Here is a 6,385-nt window from a genome sequence, read left to right as displayed (position 1 = left end):
ATAGGTTTCCTCCACCACGAATGAAATAAGCCAATTCGAGCCAAATTAAAAATTTAAAAGGGCAGGTTTATTTGGGAATGGCTCTCAGCAAGAGGAATAAGACATGTCTGCTACAGGCTGGGCTTATGTCCAGGTATGGCCACATAAGGTGGAGATCTGGGTGGCTAGCAACTTGGGGGGGGTCACATTAGCTATCAGGAATGCAGAACTGGGCTTTTGGTGACTTTTCTTTGATTGGAGGCTTTCTGAGTGGACAGGTAGGGCTGGAGAGATAAGGAGGAACAGAGTTTACTGGATCATGGGGGGTTGGGAGGGGGTAAACTGAGCTCCAACTGAACATGCACTGTTTGGATAATTTAGGAGGTGTGATCTTGCTGAAGGAAATGTGTCACCGGGGCAGGCTTTGAGAGTTTGATGACTCATGTTATTTCTAGTTCATTCTGCTTTGTGCTTGTAGCTCATGATGTAAGCTTTCAGCCTACTTGCTGGTCCAGCTTTTGGCCTCTACCCTCTCAAGCTGGACTCTTATTCTTCTAGAACCATAAGCCCAAATAAACTCTTCCTTCTACAAGTTGCCTTGGCCATGGTGTTTTATTACAACAATAGAAAAGTAACTAAGGCACCAGCAAAGGGGTGTGTGTAATTTTCATATACTTTGCCCAAATGTCAACTGAAGTGGAGAATTAAGGGTTCTTTGAAAAGTCAGATGTGTTGGATGGTGTTTTGCTGGGGCAAACAAGTGAAGGAACATTAAGGAGACACAGGTAAAAGAATGTCTTGCTAAAGTAAGCATGTGAAAGGACATGTAATAAAGGATTCTTCACTGACGACATTGGCCCCCCTTACATTGTATTGTTGAGCTCCATTTGTTGGAACTCCACAGAGAGAAATGCACCAAAAAACAAGTTGTCTTGGCCATGGTGGCATGCTATGGCTTCTTGCCACTTCTGCAGACTCAAGCTGATTGGCAGAGTGATGTCAGCTAAGACTTACATGGAGTTTTTCTAAGTGAGACTCACATGCTGAGGCAAGATCTGTGCTGAGGCAACACCTGTGGGGGACACGTGATGTTTGGAGGGGGTATAAATAGGACCCAATGAGCTGTGATAGACGCTGGGCTTGGTTTGCTGGTAGAACTAGCTGTGCAATGCTTGTTGGTCTCAAGTCTTCGCTGATCTTTGCTTCACTGAGAGAGGCACAGCCAAGAACTTCTCCAGGTGTCCCTCCTAGTCCCTGCTGCTGACTCATGCCGATTTGGCTGAGGCCTGGCTGTCTCTGCTAGGTCAGACCACTGCTGCTGCTATCCCAGCACTACTGAACTAGACTGCTGATATTTTTGTGAAGTGTTAACAAGTGGGTCAAGCTGCTGCTGCTGATTCCTGTGAACTGAACTACTGACTTCCTGACAGTGCAGATAGGATTTTCTCCAAAGAACCATTTCTAACCATGTCCACTTCCCTATATCCTTTCTTTTCCACCATCTCTGATGAGTGGTGGGCTAGAAGGTAGATTAGAGCATTTAAGAAGCAATCTTTCAGAGAAGGCTTTGAAAAAATAAAGTACCAGTAAACCTACTTGTCTTAGGGTTTTACTGCTGTGAACAGACACCATGACCAAGGCAAGTCTTATAAAAAACAACATTTAATTGGGGCTGGCTTACAGGTTCAGAAGTTCAGTCCATTATCATCAAGGTGGGAGCATAGCAGCATCCAGGCTGTCATGGCACAGGCAGAGCTGAGAGTTCTACGTCTTCATCCAAAGGCTGCTAGTGGAAGACTGACTTCCAGGCAACTGGGGTGAGAGTCTTAAGCCCACACCCACAGTGACACACCTACTCCAACCAGGTCACACCTATTCCAACAAGGCCACACCTCCAAATGGTGCCACTCCCTAGTCCAAGAATATACAAACCATCACACTACTCCATAAAGTGGAAGCATGGTCCACAGAGCTGGGTACTTTGGATTCACCAGGACAGTATTTCCAATGTGAGCTGAGACATATCATTGTGGCAGTGCCCTCAATCTCCTTCCCCTAAAACACAAATGCCATCTTCCCCTTTAATGGAAAAAAAAAGAAAGAAAAAAGAAAAAGAAAAGGAAGGACATGACTGCTTCTGGGTATGAGAGAAGAGAAAGCTTATTGTACAGAAAAGGGAGAACATAGTCAGAGCATAGATATCTGGGAGAGTCCAGAGTGAATGTGACCCTGAGCCTGGCCATGTGAGAAGAGGGGCAAGAACAAGGGGAGAAGAGCCACCAACCGAGAAGGGTAGCCTGGGCCAAGAAACTGAAATAGTCAAAATGTCTGAGTTATATAGTGGCCAAGGAGCCTGAAGGGGAGGAAAGACCAGTCCTGGACTGGAGAGTTCAGGTTGTCTTGAATCAACAGTAAGCACTCAAGGTTGGGAGTGAACTGTCTTAGATGTTATTGATGTGCTCAGAACACAGAGGGATCAGGGTGAAGATACCTCCTGTGACTAGCCAGAGACCTGTTGAAGCTCTCACCTCTGCCAGTTCTTGCCCTAGAAGAAGAAGGGTTTTCCCCACAAAGGGGCATTTCTCCCATTCCAGGGCCTGCCCATATACTTTCTAGGAGATCCAGGCTGCCTCTCCATGGCAAGATTACTCTCCCAGCCCTGGATGTATCATGTCTTCCCCATAGCCCCTTAACCCCCCTATAGCCCCAGAACAGTGCTGAAGGTTGAATATGAAAGCCGAATCTCTTTACCCTCTCTTGTGGCCCTTTCATTTGATGATTACTCTCACCATCCAGATTCCTTACCTCTATGTCCCTCTACCTTTTAATTCTGGCTGTTCTCAGTGTTGCCTCTCTGGTGTCAAGGACACCAGGGACTCTATTGATAAGCTACTTTATATATATATATATATTTTTTAAACTGAGCTTGTGTATATTACATATGTGCCAGTGCCTATGGAGGCCAGAAGGTGTTGGATCGTCTAGAGCTGGAGTCCAAGGTATTTTCGGTGGTTGTAAACACTCAACACGAATGCTGGGAACCGAATTTGGAACCTCTGGAAGAGCAGTAGATGTTCCCAACTGATGGCTATCTCTCCAGCTCCATACCAGCTTTCTAGCAGAGAGTTTCTGCTTTATGAGATGAGCACCTGTCTGTGTGTTTCATGTGTAATTAATTCAAGGTTGATACAACAGTGAATCCTGTGGGCCACCCATACTTCATCAGCAGTCATGTGATAGGCCTTAGGCCTCAGGAATCTGTTTGTCCCACTTGGACATTCCTGGCTTTCCTGCTGTCCCTCTCTACTTCTGAGTGGCTCTACTGTCTTTTGCTCTGCTTCACCTCTAGTCACTTGCTTTCTTTCCTGTCTGCATGAACCGTTTCATCTTAGCCCAGCTGAGGTGCAGAAGACCTGGCCTTTTCTTGCCATGCTGGCTGGAAGAAAGTCAGGGCAAGGAACTGTTAGTTATCAGAAGCCAAAGAGCCCCATGTAAGGCTGCACCTCCAAAAAGACTGTCCTGCCTTCAGTGGTCAGCCCAGAAGGCAGAAGCATCCCCGTGTACTTTACTGAATACTTTTGCATTCCCAGGGAGTAATCAGGAAATGACAGATGAGGGGTGGGACATGTTAGTTTTCTGTCAATTGCCAATAAATAGGGAGGATAAACACTGAGGTGCGATTTTCCATTATAAACCTGCATTATAAAATCTCTGGCTGTGTTTTGATAAAATCACTATCTGATAGTTATCCATTCAGACTACAGTCTTGGGCTTCCTACTATTAGCCTACCAGAAGTACAGAATGACGCCCTTGTCCAATGAACCGGAAAGTATTTTAGTAATTATATTTTATTATTTTTTTGCACTCACTTTGACAATGTTTTTAAAATCACAGTACTGGGGTAACTCTGTAGTAAAGAGCATTAGCTGTTCTCACAGAGCATCTGATTTCCTCTACAACTCCAACTGGAGGGAATCCAATGTTATCTTCTGGTCTCTGAGGTGTATATATATACACACACACACACACACACACACACACACACACAGAGAGAGAGAGAGAGAGAGAGAGAGAGAGAGAGAGAGAGAGAGAGAGAGAGAAAGAGAGATGAAAAAGAAAAAAAAGAGAACATGTTATTGCTATTAAGGCATCAAAAACTCTACATTTTTGTCAGAATAACATTAAGCTCTGAACCTGTGTCCTATATTATGTTGGTAGCACAACTTTAGATGTTGGGAGTATAAGGACATTCAGCTTTGGGTCCATCTGTTTGCTTTAACAACTGTCATGGAACTTATCCATTTGAGTGGCAGTGAATGCACCTGCAAGAGCCTTTGAAGATCAAAGTCAACAGACCTGTGATGCAGAGATGCCATAGGGCTGAGTCAACAGGCTCTGTTGGGAAGGATGGATATAAATGAACAATGGCACAAGACTGAACCTTGCAAGTCTATGCTGTGCAGACTGTAGCTGGTGACAAATGCCTGTTCAGAGGTGAAATGGGGGTTTCTTGCTGCACACATGGTCCTGAGCGAACCAGCCAGACTGTGATTCTGCACATGCCCCAACAAGAGGTGAAGGACACCTGATTTAATCTGCCTTACTCACCAGCCAAGTTACTGATTCAGTGTTTGTTTTTTTCCTGCTGAGCTAGGTTCCTGAACATGCTAGGCAAATGTTTACCACTGAGCCACGTGGGCAGCTTTTTTTTTTTAAATTTTTAATACTTTTATTACATATTTTCCTCAGTTACATTTCCAATGCTATCACAAAAGTGCCCCATAGCGCCCCCCACTTCCCTACCCACCCATTCCCATTCTTTTGGCCCGGGCATTCCCCTATATTGGGGCATATAAAGTTTGCAAGTCCAATGGGCCTCTCTTTCCAGTGATGGCCGACTAGGCCATCTTTCGATACATATGCAGCTAGAGACAAGAGCTCCGGGGTTCTGGTTAGTACATCCTGTTGTTCCAACAATAGGGTTGCAGATCCCTTTAGCTCCTTGGGTACTTTCTCTAGCTTCTCCATTGGGAGCCCTGTGATACATCCAATAGCTAACTGTGAACATCCACTCCTGTGTTTGCTAGGCCCCGGCATCGTTTCACAAGAGACAGCTATATTTGGGTCCTTTCAGCAAAATCTTGCTAGTGTATGCAATGGTGTCAGCGTTTAGAAGCTGCTTATGGGATGGATCCCTGGATACGGCAGTCTCTAAATGGTCCATCCTTTCATCACAGCTACGAACTTTGTCTCTGTGACTCCTTCCCTGGGTGTTTTGTTCCCAATTCTAAGGAGGGGCACAGTGTCCACACAGGCCATTGATTTGTTTGAGTTAATTTTATATCCAGCTACTTCACCGAAGCTGTTTATCAGGTTTAGGAGTTCTCTGGTGGAATTTTTAGGGTCACTTATATATACTATCATATCATCTGCAAAAAGTGATATTTTGACTTCATCTTTTCCAATTTGTATCCCTTTGATCTCTTTTTGTTGTCGAATTGCTCTGGCTAGGACTTCAAGTACAATGTTGAATAGGTATGGAGAAAGTGGACAGCCTTGTCTAGTCCCTGATTTTAGAGGGATTGCTTCAAGCTTCTTACCATTTACTTTGATGTTGGCTACTGGTTTGCTGTAGATTGCTTTTATCATGTTTAGGTATGGGCCTTGAATTCCTGATCTTTCCAAGACTTTTTATCATGAATGGGTGTTGGATCTTGTCAAATGCTTTTTCCGCATCTAACGAGATGACCATGTGGTTTTTGTCTTTGAGTTTGTTTATATACTGGATTACGTTGATGGATTTCCGTATATTGAACCATCCCTGCATCCCTGGGATGAAACCTACTTGGTCAGGATGGATGATTGTTTTGATGTGTTCTTGGATTCGGTTAGCAAGAACTTTATTGAGGATTTTTGCATCAATATTCATAAGGGATATTGGTCTGAAGTTTTCTATCTTTGTTGGGTCTTTTTGCAGTTTAGGTATCAGAGTAATTGTGGCTACATAGAATGAGTTGGGTAGAGTACCTTCTGTTTCTATTTTGTGGAATAGTTTGTGAAGAACTGGGATTAGATCTTCTTTGAAGGTCTGATAGAACTCTGCACTAAACCCATCTGGTCCTGGGCTTTTTTTAGTTGGGAGACTATTAATGACTGCTTCTATTTCTTTGGGGGATATAGGGCTGTTTAGATCATTAACCTGATCTTGATTCAGCTTTGGTACCTGGTATCTGTCTAGGAACTTCTCCATTTCATCCAGGTTCTCCAGTTTTGTTGAGTATAGCCTTTGGTAGAAGGATCTGATGGTGTTTTGGATGTCTTCAGGATCTGTTGTTATGTCTCCTTTTTCATTTCTGATTTTGTTAATTAGGATACTTTCCCTTTGCCCTCTAGTGAGTCTGGCTA

This window comes from Mus caroli, unplaced genomic scaffold, assembly GCF_978045245.1.
Source record: "Mus caroli unplaced genomic scaffold, Mus_caroli_1 scaffold_17, whole genome shotgun sequence".
Classification (NCBI taxonomy): Eukaryota; Metazoa; Chordata; class Mammalia; order Rodentia; family Muridae; genus Mus; species Mus caroli.
The sequence above is the reverse complement of the archived record's forward strand: the minus strand, read 5'-3'. Positions refer to the sequence as shown.